This window comes from Procambarus clarkii, chromosome 26 (assembly GCF_040958095.1).
Source record: "Procambarus clarkii isolate CNS0578487 chromosome 26, FALCON_Pclarkii_2.0, whole genome shotgun sequence".
Taxonomy (NCBI): Eukaryota; Metazoa; Arthropoda; class Malacostraca; order Decapoda; family Cambaridae; genus Procambarus; species Procambarus clarkii.
In genome coordinates, this window is record NC_091175.1 from 16,116,318 (window position 1) to 16,143,668 (window position 27,351).

General features: G+C 37.6%; 1 protein-coding gene across 1 annotated transcript in view; it reads left to right on the forward strand.

The window, feature by feature from the left end:
* Window positions 1–9,117: 9,117 nt before the first annotated feature.
* Window positions 9,118–27,351, forward strand: part of LOC123756821 (limbic system-associated membrane protein) — a 241,354-nt gene continuing 223,120 nt past the window's right edge. Inside the window, exon 1 of the mRNA XM_045740190.2 lies at window positions 9,118–9,371. The gene's annotated coding sequence lies outside the window, so the exon portion shown is untranslated. The remainder of the gene's footprint in view (window positions 9,372–27,351) is intronic.

Here is a 27,351-nt window from a genome sequence, read left to right on the forward strand (position 1 = left end):
TACGGCTCAAGACTGCTCTATAAACTTTGTATCGGGACGCGATGAAAGCACCTTCCCTTCCCGAACTCAAAGCTTGTGCCGTAAGACGGAGCCATGCAAATGGAGATCTGATTGTAAAAGTGACTGAGAAACTTGTACGCCGACAAGGAATGAAGGGTTTATTGAAAGAATCTCAATGAAACGAAGAAAAACTGAAGGAATACAAAAATAACATTTGGAAAAATACACAATAATAAAGGGAACTTGCAGAAGGTCTATTAATTTATACGAGGCAGCTGATATTTATATCCACCAAGCGGACTCATATTCATGTCTAACCCGCGCTTGAAACAAACCAGCGATCCCATATCTATTGTGTTACCGGGTAATTTATTCCATATAACAACAGCCAGACCACGAGAATAAATATGAAGAGTGGAAATTCTGAAGGATTAACAAATATGAAAAAACGCGAGTGAAAAAAAACAAGAAATAATAGGTTGTGATGCTTTGAAACCAACGTCAAATTTGAAGTGGTTCTTGCCTAACAAGACGCGTAAGATCCTGCACTATCTCACCAAACCTCTATAACCCTATGCTCATTGGCCACAGGAAGCGTGAATATTGTGGTGCTTTTATCTTCACTAAAGCCCCAGCCGTAAACTTCAGCCCAGAACAGAACTGAGGAATAAGCTATTATATATATATATATACACATAGAAGTGTGATGCACCTTAGGTGTGACTAGAAAAGCGCTTAAAAACTTGTCATTTCGATATAAAATAATCACAAAGAGGTTCAAAGAGTTGAAGCAAGATTTGAATTTATGCATTCAATGGCAGGAGAAGCAATTTAGTCATCCCAACACACATATAATGGTCCAGAACGGACCGAAACGTCGGACTTAACGTCGGAAACGTCGAAACGGACTTATATTTTCAGATGTGTGGGTTGGGTGCCTACGCTTCTGCACATTTTTATGAGCAATTTAAACGTTGAAGAATTGGCTAAGAAAGACTTTTCCAGAAAGATGAAACAAATTCTCATGAATTAAAATGTATTAATTATTGGAAAAATTTAAACTTCGAGATCTTCAGAGTAAACCCCGTGTTTAATTCGGCGGTGTTTGAAAATCCAATAAACCCCATCACAGTTGAAACAATTAAACAAAACAATTACCCAGAAGCTAAAGCAGTCTGAAAATTACCTGAACTTAAGAAGTCTCGTGTAATTAGCGATATTAATTTAGGCTCACTAAGAAATACTTGCATGAATTCCCTTGTTCACTTTCCCGTTATTAGTATGACGACCAATCTCTACATTCTGCAATTAAAAAAAATTACATTGTATAAAATATGAAGGAATTTAATCCAATGGTTTCAAATATTCCTTAAGTATTACCGGTAAGACCATAAGAATAAAGTAAACCTCAGAAAGGCAATTGGTTCATACGAGGCAGTAATTTTTTATATCCATCCAAACTCATTCATATATGTCTAACCTACGCTTGAAATAATCCAGCCATTCCACGTCTATTACGTTACCCAGTAATTTGCTCCATAAATGTTCCAAACAATAGAAGTAAAAATTTGCGTATTTCACTATTTTAATCGTTTTTTGTCCTTTTTCATGGGCAATAATCTTGTACATTAATAAAACAACTTGTGTGTTAAAAATCTCATCAAATAAAAGACTTTGAAGAATCTGGTAGAAATCAAAATTTTCACTCTCAATGTATGACTATAAAGCCAAGATCAGAACAAATTGACGTTGCCAAAAAAAAAGAGATCAAATATCAAACCTAATAAAACAATTACGACAAGAAAAGACCGAACAACTATTAAGAGTATCATTTAAATTTTGGACATCTTTCGAAACCTTTTAGATCCAGAGGAAACCAGAAACATACTAAGATCACTGATATTTAGTCTGAATGCATTTCGCTACATCATTTAGATGTACTACTACGGGCATTGGAAACTTCGCTCGGAGATATAAAAAAAAGGTCTAATCATCATTCAAATTCTTTCATCTTAGGCTCTCTGCAACATACACACTTTAAGGTTCCCTGCAAAACGTATCCTTCTGAAACATCGTCGTTAAAGCTACAAGCACGTATAATAACAGACATTTCAAAGCCTTCGTGAACAATAGCTTGAAAACAAACCAAAATCACGCTCGCAATCAACAAAATATTTGGAAAACAAATTATTATTGTTGTCGAACAGAAATTTGTCCATTTATATGAGCCATGAAAACTGAAATGGCTTTGTTGAGCGTAGCTATTTCCTGTTTAGGTTTCAGTTTTTCGTATGCATGCATGCTTTTGTGCAGGTTTCCTTGTGCTAGTTGTCAGTAATATAATATATATATATAATATATATATATATTATATATATAATATAATATATAATATATATATATATATATATATATATATATATATATATAATATATGTCGTACCTAGTAGCCAGAACGCACTTCTCAGCCTACTATGCAAGGCCCGATTTGCCTAATAAATAATATATATATATATATATATATATATATATATATATATATATATATATATATATATATATATATATATATCGTACCTAATAGCCAGAACGCACTTCTCAGCCTACTATGCAAGGCCCGATTTGCCTAATAAGCCAAGTTTTCATGAATTAATTGTTTTTCGGCTACCTAACCTACCTAACCTAACCTAACCTAACTTTTTCGGCTACCTAACCTAACCTAAACTATAAAGATAGATTAGGTTAGGTTAGGTAGGGTTGGTTAGGTTCGGTCATATATCTATGTTAATTTTAACTCCAATAAAAAAAGTTGACCTCATACATAAAGAAATGGGTAGCTTTATCATTTCAAAATAAAAAAATTAGAGAAAATATATTAATTTAGGAAAACTTGGCTTATTAGGCAAATCGGGCCTTGCATAGTAGGCCAAAAAGTGCGTTCTGGCTACTAGGTACGACATATATATATATATATATATATATATATATATATATATATATATATATATATATATATATATATATATATATATGTCGTACCTAGTTGCCAGAACGCACTTCTCGGCCTACTATGCAAGGCCAGATTTGCCTAATAAGCTAAGTTTTCCTGAATTTATATAATTTTCTAAATTATTTTTTATGAAATGATAAATGTGTCCATTTCATTATGTATAAGTTAATTTGTTTAAATTTGAGTTAAAACTAACGTAGATATATGACCGAACCTAACCAACCCTACCTAACCTAACCTAACCTATCTTAACCCAACCTAAACTATCACAACTAAGTCAATAAATTATGGTCTTAATATAATATAACAATAACAATTCAAAAAACTAAATGGAAACAATTTATTGAAAATAAAAAAAATCACTCGGCCTATTAGGCAAATCGGGCTTTGCATAGCAGGCCGAGAAGTGCGTTCTGGCTACTAGGTACGACATATATATATATATATTAAACATGACCGAAAAAGTAAGATTAATAATTCTAACACGAATTTTCTCTATCTTTCTTACGTTTCTTTTCACTGTTGATGGTAATTCAAAGATCAATTCTCCAAAATTCATTTTTATTTGAAATACTAGAAATAAAATGAATTTTGGAGAATTGATCTTTGAATTACCATCAACAGTGAAAAGAAACGTAAGAAAGATAGAGAAAATTCGTGTTAGAATTATTAATCTTACTTTTTCGGTCATATTTAATAATATATGTCTACAGGAAAGACTGCTACCAAAATATACTAATATATATATATATATATATTCAGTTGTATATAGTCCTGGGGACCATTCAGGCTTGTTTGCATATATATATATATATATATATATATATATATATATATATATATATATATATATATACATATATATATATATATATATATATATATATATATATATATATATATATATATATATATATAATATATATGTTGCAACCCGTTCTCGCAAATTCGTAAAGTCAATATTGACTTATTAACTACGTGCATAGGTGATATACTAAACATAATAGATACCCTTAAAAAGATTCATAGAAAACACCAACCTTACCTAACCTTGTTAGTATCTTAAGATAAGCATCTTATTGCTTCGTAATTACAATTATTACTTAACCTATACCTATTATAGGTTAGGTAATAATTGTAATTACGAAGCAATAAGATGCTTATCTTAACATACTAAGTAGGTTAGGTAAGGTCGGTGTTTTCTATGAATCTTTTTAAGGGTATCTATTATGTTAAGTATGTCACCTATGCACATATTTAATAAGTCAATATTGACTTATTAAATTTGCGAGAACGGGTTGTATATATGTATATATAACAACTGACATGACAAGCATTTTATTAACAATTTTCTTTACTTTTTAATTAAAATTCATGACGTTTCGAATACTTCTCGTATTCATCATCAGCTCTAAAATACAAAAGTTAAATTAAAATTATTCTGCAAAACAAAGAATTCCTACCGGAGAGGATTACATATTTTAAGATATGCAATACAAAGTGACACTAGTTACAAAACAATAATAGTTAAACCACAGTTCAACTTACGTAAAGTGATCAAACAAAGTAAAATTTCATAATCTTCAACACTGATACCCAAAGCTAATTCGAAATTACAATTATAACTACAAACTTTCAAAAAAACTTATACAAAAGACAAGCATTTTAATACGTACGTGTAAATTAACAAACATTAATATTCCACAATATTGAACACTAAATGTTATACTATACGTCCAAATTAAACAAATATAACTAGCACGAGCATAGCCTGAAGATGTGTTAGGCTCGGCCGTAGCTAACCCGAGCATAGCCTGAAGATGTGTTAGGCTCGGCCGTAGCTAACCCGAGCATAGCCTGAAGATGTATTACGCTCGGCCGTAGCTAGCCCGAGCATAGCCTGAAGATGTATTACGCTCGGCCGTAGCTAACCCGAGCATAGCCTGATAGAATGCTCTTCAGTACATACCACACACCTGCTCAATCACGCCAATGCTCACAATAACATGATCAACGTACACGAGTAATGTTAACAATCGTCGCCTCTCTCACCAAAAGCAAAAATAACCTCGACACTTTCCTAATGAGATGCACAAGAATTCGCAAGAACCCTGAACTGCCTCATAAGATTTTATGAAACAACGAGCTTAGAATATCTTATAAAGGAAAGGGTGTATTTCACACGGCCTGAATATTGCCTCCTTAACGAAAATATTTTTAATGATTAGAATATTCGATTGATTGGAAACCTAACTCGAACGTGAGTTAAAAATATTTAGGCATAACTTTAGCTTATTACGTAATAATTTAACATTATGCGTAATTAATTTTAGTGTTAAAATATGCGAGAAAATAATTAGAGAAAAGGTGCTTCTCTGAATGCATGACTGAAATTAAAGAAACAAATACGTATTTGAGTCATGAAAGAACATTATCAATTTTGTGTACATGCATATCTCAGCCCATCCTCCTAAAATGATTGTAGTTATGGTTACTATTACCAAAAGTATCCATATGTGCTGTTGGATCTTTAAATGTTCACGTTTTGTATTACTTTGTCCAAATGACTTTCTAGAAATTCGAAAAAGTAAATAATAACTTACCTAACCCAACCTAACTAACCTAAACTAATATAACCTAACCTCACCTGTCCAAGCAATCCTAGGAATAATACGCGTTAACTTAGGCCTAGCATAATATATATATGTGCTATACTAGACCTAAGAATGTTTAAGTCTGGTTTTTATCTCTTTTGTCTCTTTGACAAAAGAGACAAATACTATTATACTATTAAAAATAGCAGTACAAAAAATGAACATTTTGATGATGATCCAACAGTACACATTGGTACGTTCGACCAAAGAGTTGCTATAAGTACTACCATTTTAGGAGGATTGGTTGGTACAGGTTAAAGACTCTGAGAGGAAGACTCTTACAGAGAGAGAGAGAGGGTGGTGTGCTATTGAACGGTAAATATCAAAATAAAACACAGACGTCAGTGTGTATGTTACAAGAATGGGAAAGTGAGCAGAATGTTTATAAATGAATTATAAATAAATATAAATAATTTATAAATGATTTGTATAAACACTAATCAACAGGAAGTCAAACTGAAGGATGAAGGCTCCACAGCTCACAACAAAAGGTCAAACTTAGGGATAACGTTCCAAGAAGAGTCAAATTATTGCCAAGAGAACCAAAACCTAGCCTAACTATCCTAGGCCTAACTATACCTAAAATTATAATACACTTAAAATTCGAGAATATGCCGTTTTTGTAACACATTACATTAATATTCGGGACGAGCTAAAGATACTTTATAATAATGGTGTTCCTGTGATCATTCTCTTATTCGAAACTTCATAACTCAAGGTTATTATTGGTTATTATTGAAACAACAACCTCGTAGTTGTTTCTACGAGGTTGTTTATACCAATAAATTTATAGTGGCTTCGGAGCCCATAAACTGTTAAATAAATGTAAACAAAGCCAGAATGATTCAATGAAGAATTTCAGGTTTCGTAAATGATTTTGTAAATGCTAGAATGTAACAGTATTCACTATTTAAAGAGCAGATAGGAGAAAGCACTAGTATATCAGCCAGCTTCCCCCACGTACATGATAGCTGGAGACGGGGCTCAAGAGTAGGACCTCGCATCCATATGACACAGATAGGTGTAAGGGCATGTACACATTCATGTACGTACGTGCAGATAAACACAAGTGTACACAGGCAGAAACAAATACACACCAGTCCCCTTGTAAACTGATTACTTATGTATTAACTTCATAAATTACTATGAAAGCAAGCGAAAATGAGATGAAAAGGGCTGTGTAAATACTATATATTGTGTGTTCGTAGGACTCTGAGGATAGTTGCAGTGCTGTGGGGGGTGGACGCATTGTTGTGGGGATGGTTGCAATGCTGCGGAGGGTGGCCATAACACAGAGGAGGGATGAACATAATGTTGTAAAGGTGGACAAAGTGCGTGGGGGGGAGTAGGGTGGACACAACTAGATTGGTCTGTACACTCACACTACTTGTAGACACCCTACTCTATCCAACCCATAATTACCTCAACCTAGAGGCACTCCGCTTACCCCTACCCAGTTCTCACACCACCTAGAGTCAATGCACTGACCTCCTCCTCCCCCTGTAATGATTAGATATTAATAATCATGGTATTATATGGCTCGCTTTATTGACACAAATGTATCCACCTCTTTGCCAGACTAGGTGGGAGAACATTGATCACACCCTTCCCCACGAAAAGGTAGGGTACAGGGATCTCTCCCCCCCCCCCTTCCCCACGACAAGATAAGGAACAGGGATCTCCCCACGAAAAGGTAGGGAACAGGAATCTCTCCCCGCCTCCTCACGACAAGATAGCGAACAGGAATCTTTGCACTCCCCTCCCCACGACAAGAGGGGGAAACAGAGATCTCCCCAACCCCTCCCCACTAAAAGGAAGGGGACAGGGATCTCTCCCCCACCCTCCCCACGAAAAGGTAGGGAACAGGGATCTCTTCCCACGACTAGGCAGGGAACAGGGATCTCTCCCCTTCCCTCTCCCCACGACTAGGGAGGAAACAGGGATGTTTATATATATATATATATATATATATATATATATATATATATATATATATATATATATATATATATATATATATATATATATATATATATATATATATATATATATACACCGCCAAAATCAGCCTCACTGAGGACCAAATCACATTCCTAAATCAAATAATAAACATTCACGTTGTGTCCAGACCAGGCGAGAGAGGGTCCGCAAGGTCAGTTGGAGATCCTATTGGACGACATATTCGACCTTGATACACAAAGGAAGGTCACTATTCAAGATACTTTACAAGCAGAGCTTCTGGTAAGGAGGAAAGACTCAAGGCAACTACAGAAGCACAATACTATCTCCTGAACGCAAATGAGCAAATAAGAACTTTCGCAAGAATAAGGAAATTGTTGTCAGAAGAAGTGACGAGTCGCTAATATTCATCATCCTTAAAAAGGATGAATATAATGAGAGAATAAACCTCATTAACACTTACTAAACTAAACTGCAAAGTATCTGTAAGGATACTACTGCCGAATTGAAAACAAGAGTTCAACAGATTGGTTGATACTATTAATACGAAAATATCTGGACTTCACCTGCCAACATTTGCTGGGTGAGAATATACATAATTAAGGTATATACTTAATTAGAATATACCTTATACCCTAGAATATACCTTATACCCTAGAATATACCTTATATTCACAATCAACTTGGTAATGATCCAGGACGGACCGAAAAGTCGTCGTCTCCTCATCTTCTGGTGTGTGGTCTGGTTATCTTATCTTCAGCCTCGTTATTGTGACTCATCGTCTGCTTCTAAATTCTTAATTAATTTTTTAACTTCCTTCTTAAGTGAGGGAAAAATGAAACACACAAAGATTCGTGCAAGGATTGTTGTTCTATATTAATATATACATTATACATATCAATTAGTCTGTGATAGTAAAATGAATGCCTATTTGCACAATGAAAAAAAAACAAAAGCATAGGCCTATATATCATCCTATATAGGATGATCACCCAATGAAATTCAATACTCCCGAATCCCAGAAAAAAAGGAGCATGCCGAAAGAAAGGAAAAAAAAAGGGTATTTCTGTATTGAAGCAAATTATGCATCGTAAGTTTTGCAGAAGATACGTGAAACTTGGAAATATTTCCTGTTGGTAAGAGAGTCTGCCCATCAACTGAAGCTGTGTGGAATACAACTCTGGTCTGGCAAGCCAGCGCGCGCAGCCATCTACCTCAGGTCTTATCCACACCAGTTGCCAACCGTCACTTTATTCCGCACACTGCTCTTTCCTCTGCTTGAGAGCTTATAAAACGCAAAATCGAGATGGAGATTCGAGTTAAAACATGTCACAGGAAAGCTGTGAGGAATGCATATAGATGGCGAGTTGTGGTGGAGGGAGTGTAAGGTGATGGAGCAGTAGGAGAGGGCGGGGTTAGAGAGAGGGAGGGAGGGAGGGAGGGCAGGAGGGAGCGTGGGAAGGCCAGGTTGGGTGCCTCAGGTTGTCAGTGTGAGGCCTCACCCGGTCAGAGGTGTTGCAAGCGGAGACAGGATAGTGTTGCTAGCAACATCGCCCCTACACTCGGGTTCAACTACGCGGTTATCCCCTACCGCGTTCGTTCACAGAGATAAAACTTATAATGTGTTGCCTGTGATGAACAAAGCCAATTATCAATGATACTTCTGAAAGTAACTTATTGTGAATGAGAGAAAACTGTGATTTATTATTAGTCAATGGAAATGTTGAAATTAGTATAGGTTAATAAGGTGCGTTAAATATTAATTTATTGAATTATAAATGTTGACTTACTAATCAACATTGACGAGTGAACTCAATACTTTTCTTATGAACAATAGCCAATAATGTGTTTAGCACGATATTAATAATTTAGTTATATTTTCATTATCCAAATGAAGATGTGATTCGTTTGTTTTCGTCATTTGCTTCATCCTGTAAACAAACTATAACTAGTGAAGTAAACTAAAGCTTCATGTAGACAAATCGTGAATCAGGAGCAATATTTCAATACATGACGCGCTTTTGAAGTGAATATGTTTCATATACCTATAAATAGGCTGAGCAGGAAAAACGAGACATTGTCTTAACTTGAGAGTGAGAACAAATACACGAAGGCAGTTGTGGACCTCGCTAACAAGGTGTGGAGCTCGCTAGCAAGGTGTGGAGCTCGCTAACAAGGTGTGGAGCTCGCTAACAAGGTGTGGAGTTCGCTAGCAAGGTGTGGAGTTCGCTAGCAAGGTGTGGAGCTCGCTAGCAAGGTGTGGAGCTCGCTAACAAGGTGTGGAGCTCGCTAGCAAGGTGTGGAGTTCGCTAGCAAGGTGTGGAGCTCACTAACAAGGTGTGGAGCTCTCCAGCAAGGTGTGGAGTTCGCTAGCAAGGCGTGGAGCTCGCTAGCAAGGTGTGGAGCTCGCTAACAAGGTGTGGAGCTCTCTAGCAAAGTTGTGGAACTCGCTAGCAAGGTGTGGAGCTCGCTAACAAGGTGTGGAGCTCTCTAGCAAGGTTGTGGAACTCGCTAACAAGGTGTGGAGTTCACTAACAAGGTGTGGAGCTCACTAACAAGGTGTGGAGCTCGCTAGCAAGGTTGTGGAGCTCGCTAGCAAGGTGCGGAGCTCACTAACAAGGTGTGGAGCTCGCTAGCAAGGTGTGGAGTTCGCTAGAAAGGTCTGAAGCTCACTAACAAGGTATGGAGCTCGCTAACAAAGCTCGCTGACAATATGTAGGCCACTCTAACGATATGTGGACCTCACTAACACGTGTGTACGACCTTAACGATGTGTACTGTGTTTGTGGGCACTTCGCTCCCATAAAGTGCGTGCCTAGTGTACTGGCTCGTACTGAGAGACACCGTCAAGTTCTCTCAAACTAGACTGTGCTGACAGGAAACAAATAATTATCTTCTGTCTTTCTGTGAGTAATACTAAAAAATACATATGAAATTTGTTGCGTCAATTTGGTAAAACACATCTGTTGCACTTTATTGCTTCACATTGATTTTTTGTTTATGGAGTAGCGATCGTAACGATAACAAATATTTGTCAAATTCTTGGAGGAGTGTAACTACTCGCTCGTAATTGATCGAGCGATCGACCAATTCAATTCTGGGAATTGGGAAAGTTTAAACAGGTAGTTCACATTTGTTCACATTTTTAACCGCATTATTAATCAAATGATGTTTCAGTAAAAAAAAGTTATCTTCTAAATAAACTTTGCATGTGACTTTAAACTTGAAATCGCCATAATATTTAATATTTCGTAATATCAATCATTACACCATAGATTTCATCGCAGCAAAACTTTGAGTTCGACGCTCAAGAGAGTTGAATCTCGTATCGGATGCTCAGAACTTTGAACCTGGTATAGAGGTTCCTTAGAACCTTAGAGCGCTGACAATCTTATCCGAAGCTCAGAACGTTGAACCTCGCATCCGAACCTCAGAGCGTTGAACACTGTATCCGAACCCCTGAATAACCCACAGCATTATCTTCAGGTTTACCTAACTCTCTCTCGAGAGAGAAAACTTTAGACATTGCTTCTTGTTAAACTCACGACTAAGTCCTTTGCCAGAGACAATAGAGAGACTTAAACATGGGAGAAGAAGATTTGAGTTATTCCTCAAGATTCCTCGAGGGAGGAAGTTGGAAATGGGAGCTATAACATATTGTCAACTTTAACAGTGACAGAGGTAGACTTTTATAGTAGAAAACAGGTGCAACTTTTGCTGACTTTCTGAACTTTTGTATGATATATGGATCATGTGAATGTAACCTATGCTTTTGTGGATAGGGATAAAAACAGACTTTATGATTTAACAATCCAAGCCCATTGTGGGTAGGAATAAACATAGACTTTACAAGTGTGTAATCTGTGCCCTTCGTGGGTAGTAATGAACATATACTTTACAACAAAAATACACATAAAAAAGCAGGTTACTTTACTTTGGTTTTCATCCTGTGATAAAAACCGTTTACATTAGTGGTAAAACTTTGAGTTCGACGCTGATTTATATATACGTCCGCCGCTGATTTTTAACGCTGATTTATATATACATATTAATGTTAGCGGTTATTAAGAAGCACACTTTAAAGATGAAGAAATTATTCATTTCGTTCAGATTCTGAAACACTGACGACATAAATCTTCAGAACACACTGTTCTGCTTCAGTAAGTGTCGCACTTGAGGACAGGCATATTGATTGTTACAACAGCTTTGAGTGGGGGGACCCAGAAGCTTACAGCTGTATCTAAGCTTATATATGGAATGAGTATCATTACAGGTCGAATACCTGTAATGGTATTCGACCTGTATATTGAATACAGGGGATGTAAGCTTCCCAGTTTACATTGCGTATAGTACAGCTTTACCAAAGGCTTACCTGCCCGTGATGGTTGATAAGCTGGATTTTACATCCTTACACCTGGTGCATCTGTTCCCTAGCAGTAATTAGGTACCTGTGAGTCAGGCAACTATTGAGGGTTGCATCCTTAAGGGAACCCATACATCTGATGCCTCTGTACACTTAGCAGTAAATAGGTCCTTGGAGCTAGCTAACTGTTCTGGGTTGCATCCTAGAGGAAGTACAGTCATTGGCCTAAAGGGGCCGGGGGCCCTCGATAAGCCTAAAAAAATCTCTCTCCGACAAAGAAAAACAAAATTTTCACTATATAATTTCCGTTTCCCTGTTGTGTTTTTTTTTATTTTAATTAAAAAATGTTATATTTATGCCTATATTTTGACGATTTTGACACATTGACAGAACAGCTTTTGTGTCAGTGTCAGTGTCAATACTCAAGCCTAATACGTCGTATATATTAGGAAGTCGACCAATCCGTTAAAAATGTGACGTGCTAGTAAAAAATGAAGCAACGCAATTCTGACATTTTCCATGTCTTGACCTCGAAAGGTTAGGTGGGTTCCTTCGGTTCGTACCTTTCTGATTAGTTAAAATAGTTGTATTTTCTACGGAGTGGCAAATCTAGGATATGAGTTGAGTTGTCTATTTTCGTACGCTTCTGGTTAGGCAGAACCCACTTCAAATTCAACGTTAAATTGCTGATTTGCTTTGAAACTGAAAAGAATTCACGCTGTGAAGACTAAATAATACTGAACACTCAACCCACACACCTGAACCTACACATTTTAAATTAAAAGAAACAACAACGTTTCGTTCCATCTTGGACCATTATCAAGTCCTGTAAATAGGTTCCTGGGACTTGATAATGGTCCAGGACGGAACGAATTGTCCATTCCTTGATTCTCAGATGTGTGGGTTGGGTACCTAAGATGTGCGGGTTAAATGTCTTAAGATGTGTGGGTTGGGTGCCTTAAGATGTGTGTGGGTTGGATGTCTTAAGATGTGTGGGTTGGGTGCCTTAAGATGTGTTTGGGTTGGATGTCTTAAGATGTGTGGGTTGGGTGCCTTAAGATGTGTTTGGGTTGGATGTCTTAAGATGTGTGGGTTGGGTGCCTTAAGATGTGTTTGGGTTGGATGTCTTAAGATGTGTGGGTTGGGTGTGTTAAGATGTGTGTGGGTTGGATGTCTTAAGATGTGTGGGTTGGGTGCCTTAAGATGTGTTTGGGTTGGATGTCTTAAGATGTGTGGGTTGGGTGTGTTAAGATGTGTGTGGGTTGGATGTCTTAAGATGTGTGGGTTGGGTGCCTTAAGATGTGTTTGGGTTGGATGTCTTAAGATGTGTGGGTTGGGTGTGTTAAGATGTGTGTGGGTTGGATGTCTTAAGATGTGTGGGTTGGGTGCCTTAAGATGTGTGTGGGTTCGGTGTCTTAATGAGTGCCTACATGGGCATGTAGGCACTCCGCACTGCAGGCGACTGCTGGAACGCGAACAAACCAATCTCGAACGACTGTATATACAACTTATTTTATTTATAGATGTATACAAACAAATGATACATGAACAGCGGAAGACACATTGGTAAGCTAAGTACACAGTATAAATCTCTAGGGCTCAATGAGAGGAGCATTTCGTTTCTGTGTTTAAACATTAAGCGATTACTTTAGGGTTGAACTATATTCACTTTAGAGTTGAACTAGATTCACTTTAAGGATGATTTATATTCACTTTAAAGTTGAACTAGTTCACTTTAGGGTTGAACCATATTCGTATTTTAAAACGTCAGTATGACACTGTGGTGATGACCCAATGCGGTATAAAGGCCTTAATCCCAACACCAAACCACACCTCCCGCTATTGATGGGCCTTAAGCCCAGCACTAATCCAAAGCTCTCGCGCTTCATAGGCCTGAAGCCTAACACCAAACATAATTTAACTAGTGTGGAACATCCAGAAGCCCACTGACCATTGGGGGTTTTCAGCTTAGCAAAGCTTCGAAAGAGAATTTAATATTACACTAAAACCGAATCAGTATTATGGAAAATACGAAACATTTTCAAGCTTTTCTTAAATTTCACTAAGAAAAAGGAAAAGACTATGGCTCACTGCAGTAAGGTTGTATGAGATTGTATTATGTATATCACTCCAACAAAAATATACGCTCAAAAATTTAAGGAAAAATTATTGAAACAATCAGTACATAATGATAATATTCATTGCTGAAAGGCAATTTAAAAAAATACAAAATACTATTTTTTTTAATTAAAAAGAATATAAGAATAATCCCAGAATATTATATGAGCTGCTACGAAACGTTTGCTGCACAAAAATAGACGTGCCCAATTAATTACAAATTTTCGCATAACTACCCAAATCACAATACCAAAGGCTCATTACCCCCAGGCACTTATGTGTCTGACTCGGGCTATGTGCTACTTAATTAGCCTAACTAGCGCGCCTAGTTTGAAGTGATAGGGGCGAACCCCGCATCAACAGTGGCTATAATTACGTTTGGATATGTAAATGACTTTCTAGTAACACATATTAAGGAAGATGCGGCTAAAACACCATAAAGAGGGTGATTACCGATCGTTCCAAGATGGACTGCACTTGTTTTTAAGTGGTATTACTCTACGAAAGAAAACTAAACACCTGATTGGGGGTCAGAGTCGACTCACCCGGAAGCTCATTTTGTTCTATAGAGACTTCGGAAGATGACACGACTAATAATATCCACTTTCTGTTTTAAGGTAAAACTAGAAGCAAATAATGACAGACGTCTCTACCCTAACCAGCTTAACCTAATTTAACCAGATCAACCTAACCTGACTAACCTAACCTGACTAAACTAACTTAACCAAAACTAGCCACTCCTTACCTAATTTGCCATAAGATAACCCAACCTAACTTATCTCAACCCATGTTAAGGTAAACCAACTTCACCTAACGTAAACAAACGTAAGATATACCGTTCAAACGCAGCAAGTCGCCACTTCAAGCACGAACCAGCGCCCAGATATACTTAGACGTGCATAATGGTCTTGAATATGTCAATATTGCCACCGTGACTGATGAAAAGCTTGGTAAACCGCTCCTGTCATCCACACCCACCCAACTGACCAACCGGACAAAAAACTAATCTAAGAACACACTTTAATTTCACTTTCAGCAACAGACTTGTGGAGTTACTGCGATGTTAGCAATTTGACTCCTTATAAATACGATTTTTTTGTGTGTAACAAGGATTTAAATAACCAACCAATACATATAAAATGAAAATGACTACGTTTCAGTCTGTCCTGGGCTTAATAAGGGTTCAAGATGGATTCTTATGAACACGTCGTCATTTTCAACTCATTTCACATGTGTGGGTAGTGCTGTTTGTGTTCAGCTCCATGCTTAATGAATTAATTTTGTACGAAAGTGGTTGAGGCGTTTTGATTCACAAACAGACATCAAATTTGTTGATTATTAATACTATTTTCCTAAGTTTTTCCAATTAGATTTGCGATTTTAGTTAAATTATTATGCCACTTTTTTGTGTGTCAAAATGTCTTTCTATAAGACAGTGCACATAGTGGGAATAGGGTAGTTTGACAAATTTGTGGACTATGATTTAGCAAGCATTTGTGTGTCCACTTACGAAACCTGTACATCTTTCTTCAATCATGGAGGCTTCTTACATGTATTAAAAAGTTTATGAGCACTGAAGCGCCACGAGGTTGTTTATAATAATAATAACTTCGTAACCTCGGGTTACGACGTTTCGACTCTCGTAAACTGTTTAGTAAATACAAATTAAACTGCTATGATTGAGGTAAGATGCAAAGGTTTCGTAAGTGGTTAAGCAGATGCTTGATAAATGCTGGCGCTGAAATAAAGTAAACTCAGTGTATATAAACCTAGAAGCGACGTACACTTCTTGGTGTATACATGTCTTATATTAATTTAGTTTAATCAGAATTGCTAGTTTATACCTTTGGATTGCTAGTTTGAGTGTAATAGTATAAAGTTGTGTAAATTGTCATTAAACTCTTGTTTGAAATCATCGACTTGTGTCTGAGTGACAAATAATAAATTTGTAATGTTTGTATATGCTTTTCAATGTGTGTGAATCGAACGAGGGAACATTGTTCTGCATTGTTCCAATTTTTTAGTGTTACATGTACACCATTGTGATTCTCAGCTTCCGTGTGTGTGTGTGTGTGTGTGTGTGTGTGTGTGTGTGTGTGTGTGTGTGTGTGTGTGTGTGTGTGTGTGTGTGTGTGTGTGTGTGTATTTATTATTTGTATTTACTAGTTGTGCCTGCAGGATTGAACTGTTAGCTCTTGGATCCCACCGACGGTTGTCTAATACACACACTCACACACACACACTCACACACACACACACACACACACACACACACACACACACACACACACACACACACACACACACACACACATTTCAAACACATTTTCAAAGCGTTATATGACAAAGAGTGCTGGGAAGACGGGACACCACGAGCGTAGCTCTCATCCTGTAACTACACTTAGGTAATTACACTTAGGTAATTACACACACACACAGGGGTGGGGGATTGGGGAGCCATGCGAGCTCAGTGGACAGCGCTCTGGGGTCGTAGTCTAAGGGCCTGGGCTCGATCCCCGAGGCAGAAACAAATGGGCAGAGCTTGTTTCACCATGATGCCCTTGTTCTCTTAACAGTAAATAGATACCTGCGAGTTAGACCGCTGCTGCGGGCTGCTTCCTGGGGCATGTGTGTGTGTTAGAGAGAAATATATATGTATATTTTGTTAACATAACAGAGGAAAAATAAACTGGCTATAAAGGCGGGGTCCAAAAGCTAATAGCTCGATTCGGCAAATACAAATAGTAAATACACACACACATGCACGCGTACAAACACACACACACAAACACACGCTAGTGGCTGAGAGGACAGCACGCTGGATACGTAGTCCTGTGGACCGGGAGTTCGATTCCCGGCGCCGACGGAAACAGATGGGCAGTTTCTTTCACCCTGATGCATCTGTTCACCTAGCAGTAAACAGGTACCTGGTAGTTAGACAGCTATTACGGGCTGCTTCCTGGGTGTGTGTGTATGTGAAAAAAAGTTAGTAGTTAGTAACAGTTAATTGATTGACAGTTAAGAGGCGGGCCGAAAGAGCAGAGCTCAACCCCCGCAAGCACATCTCGGTGATTACACACCACGATGCTAACACCAAGATGCCTACAACGCCCGTACGTGTGTGTGTGTGTGTTCTCGCCTATTTGTGCGTCTTGGATCGAGTCATAGCTCTTGAAGCTTGCTTTTTCATTGCAGTTTGTCTAATGCTACCAATTTTTAATGCATTTTATTGCTATTCCTTGTTAATTGTTATTTTTATTACGAGAATTTAGTTGGATAAATTATATTTTCGCTGCATATTCTAGTTTAGGTGTGACGAATGTTGTTTTCTATAACTTCAATATAAATGTGCTTAAGGGGTGATTGATAATCCTTTTAATTCTCATTATTTTATAATTTTCTATATAATTTCATTTTCTGACAGTTTTCTTAATTTATCAAATCTTTTTGTATGGCCTCAAAACAGTTGTGTAAGGTTTTAAAGTCTATGATAAGGTTTCGGATTTCTTCTTAGATTTAAAAATCAGCTTGAAAGGTTTTCTTTAGTTTTTTCTTTTACTACACAAAAGGTTTACATCGTATGCAAACAGATTCATACTCTCTCTCACTCTTTGGCAAATCATTTACATAAATTTGAGGTAACTCGCTTTTGACTTCGCGATAACAGTTTCTCTCTTATGAAGTTCGCATTTTTCAAACAAATATCTCATCCATTGCAAAACTCAGTTTTTTTTACTCTCTATTTTCCAATAATCTTTTGTGGTAGTTTTAGTGATAACATTTTTAAAGTAAGTTCAGCACGAACATTCAATTTTTTCTTATTTAATTTGTATTATTTGTAAATAGTTAATGTTTTTAAAACATATGTATATATTTTTATTTTTGCTTAGTTTGTATTATATTGTACAAAAAAATTAATGTTTTTAATACATATGTGTATATACTTTTGTTACGATCGAAAAATGTGATTTCACACTGGTGGGCTTCCGGTGAATCTTCTACAACATACATTCTAATATTTTTTTTTTAGGCCCATGCGCTAGTCATTCCTGAAGCAAAAACAAAACGATACACGCAATAACATTAAACTTTCTAGGTTGGTAAGGAGGATATGATGACTCTTTCCTGTATTTGAACGACCGCACATGTTGCAATTATATCAGGAGGATAATATGTTTTGTTTCTAATCAACAAAAGTCTAATTATAGCTCACTCATCCTGTCTACAGCATTATTGCAGAAGTGGCAAAACCACCGAGACACTGCCACAGTCTTGAAACACACATTACGATTACATAACATAAATTATTATGATAACGTGATAATTTTATTACGAACACTGTACTGCATCACATATAAAATTATTTTTCTTCATCACAGTTGAAAGTCAGGATAGCACATGACAGACATGATAGCATAATTGACACCTCCATCAACAATTTGGTTCACCGCAATATCACTAAAAGGGAAGAAGAAAGTAACTTAGCAGCAAAGATTTAAATTTAGAACTCACATCTTAAGTATTTTATAGAAATCATCACATTTGTGGCTGAAATGAACAGGTGTACAACTGGTTAAAAACCCATAGTTTACAATTAGCGTTGAGAGATAACTGCCAAAACAGATATCATATATTTAGAATGACGAGAATACAATTTGACGGATATATAACAAACTAATTAAATATACAAACAATGGATGATGATTGTTCTATGGTAAAAAGAAGTTTAATGCAGGAAATAACATCAAAACTATTAGACAAAACACATAAAAAACAATTTGGAAGTAAATACAAAAAATTCTTGTTAACTTTTAAAATAGTGACATAGTTGACCAACAACTTAGAACAAGAGCTATCAAGCTAATAAAAAGCGAAGCACTTAATATAACATATAATCTACAAACAATAAAAGAGAAAGAAAGTAAAAAAGTTCCCGTAGAGATATTTAGAAACTGAAATCAAATTACATTGCTCAAACTTTGAATCCACTTCTGCCACATTTACTTCATGAAAAAAAAACTAAAGGTCATTGAATCCCTCTAAAAGTTTTCGTAGAGAAAAGCAAAACAGCTTTAAATTGAACTCTGAATAAACTAAGGAAACAGAATTGGGGTGAAATACATTATTCATAATTTTCGTTTTATACATTTATATTTGGGATTATTACACAAATTTACTCAAAATTACTTAAGTCATCATAATAACATAACATGAAATATCTATAATTATAAACTGTGTACCCAAGAATTAGATTTAGAACTAAATCTAAATGTAGCAATATCATTGCTACATTTATCAATGATATTAAAATCATTACAGTTGTCACTCTCAGAATAAGAAACTATTCCAATGACATCTTACCCAAATCGTTAAAATAATGACTGAACAAAACAGGTGTACCAGTCTAAATCAAACGTTACATTTTGGCTTAAAGTGGGTAAGATTAAGCTTACAATTTGATAGGTAATATATATTGGAAAATTAAAGTCAATTTTACCATTAGAGCAGTGGGAAATATTTCCACATTTCACATTACAAAAGTGGGATAGAGAATTTAGAAATAAGCATAATACCAAAACCCATTTTCAATTACCACAAGGATTATTCTAAAAATTTAATGAACGCGAAACAGTTTAATACAAGTCTTTTGTGACTAAATAAGAGGCTTTACGTTCATTAGGGAGAGTGCGTGTTTGAAATGCTTTACAAAATACAGAAATTACAGAATCCCACATATATCTCCTCTTTAACAAGCAGTGCATAAGTTGCTTAAAGGTTAGCAGTTAACAAGGAATACATACACACTGCTACTCGATGTATACACACCGTATACTCGCTGTTATGAAAATATAATCTTTATAACAGAAAATATAATCTGTTATAAAAATATAATAACCGTAGGTTTTACTCCCACTGCAGAGAAGTATTGTGACTTACCAACCTTAGAACTGACGTAGTTTGTAATATTGAATACAACATCAGAGGGAAGCTATTATATGTGGCTTGAAATATATAAGTAAATCAGTCAGCTCAGGAAAGTAACAATAACTGGTCTAGTTTTACATCATGGAAGTAATACGACCATGATTCTAGTTTTAAATCATGGTAGTAGCACAGTAAATTCTTTAACCAAAGAGAAATATCGTCACTGTCCATCACCCTGGAGTCAACAACCATGGTCAGGACACGATCACTGTCTGCAGTTTAAGGGCTCAAAAACTACACAACATAAGATTATTCTCGTTTCAAACAAACTCGTTGTACCTGTGGAGCTTTAAAACTGTTAAATAAACGCAAAGCTTCTATGACTGAGCAAAGATGTACAGTTTCGTAAATGGTTGCCTAAATGCTTCATGAGTACCGTACAAGGTTGTTGCGTTTTATGAGTTTTAATGATGAGAGGTAATACTAGTTCGCGCGCCGCAACAATAGTAGAAAACTCTATGTTCAAAATTAAGAGTGCATAGACTTAACAAATACAGATTAAGTCCCCATGATCATGTAAAGACGCACAGGCTTCGTAAATGGTCGCGGTGGATGCTTGATGATCCCGGCCAGAGTTGTGTCCGGCGACAGAACAAAACCCCAACTACGATGCTGCTGAGAGAAGGACCCCACTCTATATGCGCCTCCACAGCAGCTGAGGAAAGGATGACTTTCTTCAACCCAGAATTGGAGGAATAGTTTTCTCAGGCGGGGACTCGAACCTCACAAACAAAACCTCCTGGCGGGGACTCGGATCTCATCAAAAAAACCTTCTAAGATACAGGAAGCGAAGAATCGCTTTCCCAAGTATCTGAAAGACAGAAGCCGTTCAGGCTCAGCAACACAAACAAGAGTAAGACAAAGAGAGGATAGCAACTATATCTCGGCCACCACAGGAGCACCCGAGGCACCCGGAACCGATACGCGAGATACAGTATTCATGATCCAAAAACTGAGACTCAAGTTCACATACACAGGAGAAGAACATATTTTTCAGCCTGTAGTGAACCCGCTGGCAAGCGAGACTAGGGTTTAAGCGGAGTCGCAAATCATACCCGACCCTGCAAAACTACCTTATGTGGAGTTCAACTCATAATCAGGCTATGCTCATTCATGCTACGCCGTCCCCAACCTATCCTCTGGCTATGCATATCCGAGCTACATATATCCCAAGCCAATCCTCATGCTATATTTGCACATGTTATACATTCATAAATTCTTTCGAACTGTATAATAAAAAACATACAATATATTACATATTTGTATCAAATTAGAATTAAGGAAGGTTAGGTATTCGGTTCATTCTGGTCAATATTTCGAGGCTTGACCTGGTCACAATTTAGGTGTACTTTCTTCTAGTACACGGAACTAAGCTCCAATGGAATGGGCTGTAATGCAAGAAGTGGCAAAGCCCGTGGCCACAACACAAAAATCAGCTAGATAAAACATGGTTTGGTCTCCGCCAGTCTGAAGTGCATTCCGGAGTAGTCAGAAGAAAAATAATGCAGGGGAGGGAGTCATGGTACAATGTTGACATTTTGGTCCTGACATCTGGTGGCGACTGGGGTAAGAGCATTGTTGAACAGTGAATTTTTTCACACATGACGGGCTACAGGAGTAGATGCCACAAGACTTCACAGCAAGTTTAGACATCTCCATTCCCACAGCTCATCTTTAGGTTTACCCAACTAGTTTCCACTGGAATACAGTTCGATAAATTAGGTTTATAACCAGGACTCCAATTATTGCTTAATAAACAGCGAAAAGTCAGGGATATATTACCAGTCATCCACCCTGTCTAAGGTTTGATCCTGGGCCCATTTCGAGGCTTGCAAGGCGAGAGTGTTATCCGCTACACCTCAGGGTCTGAGTGCGCCATAGTGAAATGATCTTTCCCGAGAATAGTCCTTTACAGGCTATTCATACCCTGCCACCTCTTGGGTTGCTTAATCTTCATCAATCAATAATCCCGAAGTCATTCCGTGCTTGATCTAGTATTCTCTAGTCAATACTTTACAGCAGTATGACTTGATAAGGGCGCATGCATAACGGGACCTGTTCAGCTAGTGCAAAATAACGATCTGTAGAAGCTCGGTCGAATCCTGTTCGTTTATATATATGAAGACAGCATTAGTTTGCTTCAGTCGAGCTTTTCTCCAGTTGAACAGATCAGCAAACCAATTTTACGTATCAACTCTTAATAATATATTTTGACCATATCTGTATATTAACAATTTCGAGGTTCTGAGTATTTCTTAACTACACTATGTCAAATAAAAATGCATTCCTATAAGGTGCTGAATATTAAAAACCACCTCCTCCATCCTGTGAAACGTATTCATATAATATCTTCATGCATCTGGCATTATTCGCATATTTAGCTGAACGTACTAGGAAAAAAAATCATCGATTAACCGCACCTCGATAATATCTTCCAGGCAGAAGGTCGATCTGAAGACACTGTGTCACGGAATTTATCAATCATTCTTCACGGCAAATCTCCCAAATCACAACTATGTTTAAAATAATAATTTCCGAACCTGCAGTGTACCTCGCATGTTACATCTCCTGACACTGACACTTTCAGAGTACACTGTACCTGTACTCGCCTATTTGTGCTTGCGGGGGTTGAGCTCTGGCTCTTTGGTCCCGCCTCTCAACTGTTAACCAACTGGTGTACAGGTTTCTGAGCCTATTGGGCTCTATCATATCTACTTGAAACTGTGTATGGAGTCAGATCCACCACATCACTGCTTAATGCATTCCATTTGTCAACCACTCTGACACTAAAAAAATTCTTTCTAATATCTCCGTGGCTCATTTTGGCACTCAATTTCCACCTGTGTCCCCTAGTGCGTGTGTCTCTTGTGTAAATAGCCTGTTTTTATCTACCCTGTTCATTCCTCTGAGAATCTTGTACGTGGTGATCATGTCCCCCCTAACTCTTCTGTCTTCCAGCGACGTAAGGCAAATGTCACATTATATATATATATATATATATATATTATATATATATATATATATATATATATATATATATATATATATATATATATATATATATATTTATTTATTTATTTATTTATTTATTTATTTAAGTGCAGAATTAAGTACAAATATAATTCCGTACTGACTATTTAAACAAATTTGTAACACGACATTATCTCATTAAATATTCCTAACGAACCAAAAGAAAAAAGGAAATAAAAACTCCCCACAAAAAATATTTCTGCATATTTTCGTCATTAGTAGTCATTAGCCCGCAGAAGAACAGGGTCAGAATTCATCAAGCATTTACGTGTCCACTTACGAAACCTGTACATCTTTCTTCATTCACTGTCAAGTTTACATTTATCAAACAGTTTATGAGCTCTGAAGCGCTACGAGGTGTTTATAATAAAAATTACCTTGGGTTGTGAAGTTTCCAAACTCGTGAACTGTTTAATAAATTGAGACTAAGCCGCCGTGATCAAGAAATGATGTATAGGTTTCGTAGACACTTATATAGCGGAAAAATCCTGATCCAAGATTGAAGTAGATTCACTCTTCCACCTCAGCCTCTTCCTATCATTCATCTTCGCTTCAATTATTTTTTTGCTTACTTATATCTGCTTCCGCAGTTTTATTTCACGTAATTCGATATTTTATTTATCTTCCTTAGCTTTCAAGCCACACACTTTTAAACATCTGACTGGTCTTGGTAAAGGCTCATAATAGAATAGCTAAGATTTGCTGCGTTTTAAATATCTTTATTTTATTGGTGCAAACTTTGAAATGTATTTTTAAATTTTGTAACATTGCAAATATTGAAAGTGTCCTTATCAATTGTGTTGTACTACATTCTTGGAAATGTATTACATATGTTTTGTTGCATTGCAACTTTGAAACTTATTCCGCATTTGTGTTGTAGTTAGATACAACATAAGCAATATCTTAAAACAAAAAAAGCAAAAAATGATGTTGAAAACTTTTATCTTTTTTTTCAACGATTTGCACGCACAAGAAAATTACATTGTAGTAAAGTTACCTGAAAAATGTAGTTACCAAAATCTTTCAGACTGGCTAGGAACATAAAAAATTATATTTACGCAGGGTGAATATTACGAGACTCGTGTATTTTCTACCCGGGATTAATCGATGCGGAATACTGAGTTTAGTGTAAAACATCGGTATATTCACCAATATTCCTCGACATCTTGGAATATCTATACATCTATACAGAACATCTATACAAAATATTGTTAAAGAGTTGAGCACAGTAGCTGGGAGGGCCTTTATGCTTTCCTGTTAAGAAATCACAATATTTGAAATATGAAAATTCAGGTTTATTCTGCCAAAGTAAAAGTGCACACACACACACACACACACACACACACACACACACACACACACACACACACATCGGGTGGGTGGTGGCTGAATGGACAGCACTCTACGCTCGTGGACTAAGGGACCGGGGTTCGATTCCCAGGCACCGCCGGAAAAACAAATGGGCAGAGTTTCCTTCACACTGATGCATCTGTTACCTAGCAGTAAATAGGTACCTGGGAGTTAGACAGCTGCTTCCTGGGTGTATGTGTATGTGTGTGTATATTCACCTAGTTGTGCTTGCGGGGGTTGAGCTCCGCTCTTTCGGCCCGCCTCTCAACTGTTTCTACTACTACTACCTTTTTTTCCACACCACACACACACACACACACACACACACACACACACACACACACACACACACACACACACACACACACACACCAGGAAGCAGCCCGTGAGAGCCGACTATCTCCCAGGTACCCATTTACTGCTAGGTAACAGGACTATAGGGTGAAAGACACTCTGCCCATCGTTTCTCGCCGGCGCCCGGGATCGAACCCGGGACCATAGGATCACGTGTACAGCGTGCTGTCCGCTCGGCCGGCCGGCATAAGGCACACCGGCTCCCGGCCGTGTGTGTGTGTGTGCGCGTGTGTGTGTGTGCTTGTGTTTGTGTGTGTATGTGTGTGTGTGTGTGTGTGTGTGTACTCACCTAGTTACTCACCTAGTTGTGTTTGCGGGGGTTGAGATCTGGCTCTTTGGTCCCGCCTCTCAACCGTCAATCAACAGGTATACAGATTCCTGAGCCTACTGGGCTCTATCATATCTACACTTGAAACTGTGTATGGAGTCAGCTATCCACCACATCACTTCCTAATGCATTCCATTTGTCAACCACTCTGACACTAAAAAAGTTCTTTCTAATATCTTGTGTGTGTGTGTATGTGTGGAAAACAATAGTTAGTAGTTAGTTACAGTTGATTTACAGACAGTTGAGAGGCGGGCCGAAAGAGCAGAGCTCAACCCCCGCAAGAACAGCTAGGTGAATACACACACACAATCATTCAAAACTTTGTATATCACATATGTCAGACCAATCCTGGAGTATGCAGCTCCAGCATGGGCGTTCATATCTAGTCAAGCATAAGAATAAACTTGAAAAGGTTCAAAGGTTTGCCACCAGACTAGTACCCGAGCTGAGAGGTATGAGCTACAAGGAGAGACTACTGGAATTAAATCTCACGTCGCTGGAAGACAGAAGAGTTAGGGGGGAACTTGATTACTATATACAAGATTCCCAAGGGAATTGATAGGATAGATAAGGACATGCTATTTAACACAAGGGGCACACGCACTAGGGGGACACAGGTGGAAATTGAGTGCCAAAATGAGCCACAGAGATATTAGAAAGAACTTTTTTAGTGTCAGAGTGGTTGACAAATGGAATGCATTAGGCAGTGATGTGGTGGAGGCTGACTCCATACACAGTTTCAAGTGTAGATATGATAGAGCCCAATAGGCTCAGGAACCTGTACACCTGTTGACTGACAGTTGAGAGGCGGGACCAAAGAGCCAGAGCTCAACCCCCGCAAGCACAAATAGGTGAGTACACACACACACACACACACACACACACACACACACACATATACATTATGTACATACTGTTGTCTATGACATACGAGATGCGTTCCTGGAAGTGACTTAAATTCTATTTTCCCATAAAATGTAATGGCATAATGAAGGAATGCGGTCCTTAAAAAGGAATTTCAATGTCCACAAACAATATGAGAGCAGCAGCGTTATAACACAGTTGTACATACAGCAATACCGATGGCGCTTGTGTGGGGGTTGGTGAGTGGTGAGGCTAAGTGAGTGATGAATGATGGACCTTGGTGAGTAATGGGACTATACTCATTATATGAGTGTTGGGACTTGGTGAATAGTGAGTGCTGGGACTGGAAAGTGGTGAGACTAGGTGAATAATGAGTGGTGAGACTTGGATGTGTAATGAGTATTGGGAATTGGTGAATGTTGAGGCTAAGTGAATGTTGAGGCTAAGTGAATGTTGAGGCTAAGTGAATGTTGGCACTTAGTGGTGAATGACACAAGAGTTCCTAAGACAACAGGCACAGTTGTCTTCCTGTCATTTTCAGACGATATTGTTTGGCCGCTTCCTCGTCTGCACCTGTCATTTCTTCTGTCATTTCTTCTGTTGAGATGTAAGTCTCGTCTGAATCACTCACTCAGACCTTGACAAAGCACTCAGCAGAGTGCGAATGACGTTGTGTAATTCTTTACATAAATTTCACATTTGCACAATTGTGGGTTGTTATCCTATGTTGTTATGTCTGTGAGACGACATGATCATTACGTAATATTTATATAATACCAGAATTTGATAAATATATTTTATGGAGAGAAACTTTTGACATATTGCCAGCAGTTCATGGCAGGACGGTCAGCGTCTCATCAAACAGACCTGACTCCTTGAGAGAACTCAAAATGATGTGATACACTTCGTGGGTGGTTATGTCTTTAGGGGACCGAAAGACTTTTCGGTTTTCTTGCATACATGAAATCCTGCCACTTTGATTGGACGGTAGAGCGATGGTCTCGCTTCATGCAGGTCGGCGTTCAATCCCCGACCGTCCAAGTGGTTGGGCACCATCCCTACCTCCCGTCCCATCCCAAATCCTTATCCTGATCCCTTCCATGTGCTATACAGTCGTAATGGTTTTGCGCTTATCTGATAATTAAAAAAAAATGCATACATGATTCCGTTTGCAAGTGCTCAGAACGTTATAATTTGTGTGACTGGTTGTCTCTTGAATGAAAGATTTTTTTATTTCGTACGAATTCCGATTCCTTTAGCAAGACAACGAATAATATATAATTCGTGCATTGGATTTTTTCACGCAACAAAGTATAAAGTTCTTTCTTTTTTCGA